Source organism: Morone saxatilis, unplaced genomic scaffold (assembly GCF_004916995.1).
Source record: "Morone saxatilis isolate NCDOM2014 unplaced genomic scaffold, NCSU_SB_2.0 Contig11, whole genome shotgun sequence".
In the NCBI taxonomy this organism is placed as follows: domain Eukaryota; kingdom Metazoa; phylum Chordata; class Actinopteri; family Moronidae; genus Morone; species Morone saxatilis.
The window spans coordinates 18966781-18968047 of record NW_023339663.1 but is presented as its reverse complement, the minus strand read 5'-3'; positions in this window follow the sequence as shown (position 1 = coordinate 18968047).

Genomic DNA, 1267 nt, shown 5'->3' with positions numbered 1-1267 from the left:
CTGAGCTGGAAATGTTTTGATGCCAGCATCTCACAGCCACTGTGATGTTGCATCCTAGGGCACTCCCAAACTAGCTTCAGTTTTCAGCCATGGTGTTGTTCTCTTTATTAGTATCATTGCCCTGCGGGGCACATGGCCTGTGTAGCCAGAGCCAAAAAAACATATACATAAACTCAACGTTGCACCTTTAACCAAAACACTCCTGCACACACACACAGAAAAAAAAATCTGAAATCAATGGCAGCCAAATGTTGAGCTTGCACTCACCACTATGCTATTATTCAGGAGTTAAAATTGTTCTTGAATGCATCAGTCGTGTGTGTGTGTGTGTGTGTGTGTGTGTGTGTATGTGTGTAACATTTCCATATGGACAACCTAATATTGTTTTTTGCTAAAAAAACACACAGCCCAACCATCAATGTATTCCACTTTTCCTAATCAGCAGCAAGGCCAAGGATGTCTCCATACATATTCATGGTGCTCTGGAGACTCAGAGAGAGGGTACATTTACAGCCTACATTTACCATATTACCCTTAATGGTATTAGACCAGCAAACACAATTTAACCAAATATAAGTCATACATAAGTAATTTAGAAAATGAGACAATATTAATTGTGCGATCGTCATCCAGTTTTAATCCCGTTTGTGTGATAGCACTTCAATCTCTGGAATTGAATGCGCCTGGCAGAATAAATTAGTACAATCAATGTATGACTACATTCTCCGTCGTGGACACACTCTGTGCAAATCTATGCAAATGTCTTTCTGAGGAGAGGATAAGAGAAACTCTTCTTAGCTAACAAAGCTCTTGATGATCACAGCCTATCTGACACAGTGGTGTGATGTCATTTTCATCCTCTCAGAGGAAAAGAAAGGAGAAAAAGGAAGAGAATAGCTATGATGAGGGATACTAAAAGAGATGGTTTTAAACTCTTTTCTGGGTAAATGTGTCACTGTCTACTTTGTCACTAACTGTTTTTCTTGATGCCTTTAAGCATTATATAATTTAGTCTACTGAAGAAAGCCAGGTAACTCACACATGTGCTATTATGACAGTTTTCTATTTTCTTCAAATGTATGTAGATATAATACGCAGTATTTGACAGAAACCATTATTTTTTAAACAACGTTTCAATATCAAGTTCATAGTTTTCCTCCTCCACTACCCATTTTCTCCTTCCTCCCTCCATTCAATTTCATTCTCCTCCTTCCGCCACCTTCTACTGCCTCTTCTCTCCTTCCCTCTTTTGCTTACTGCCTTCTCC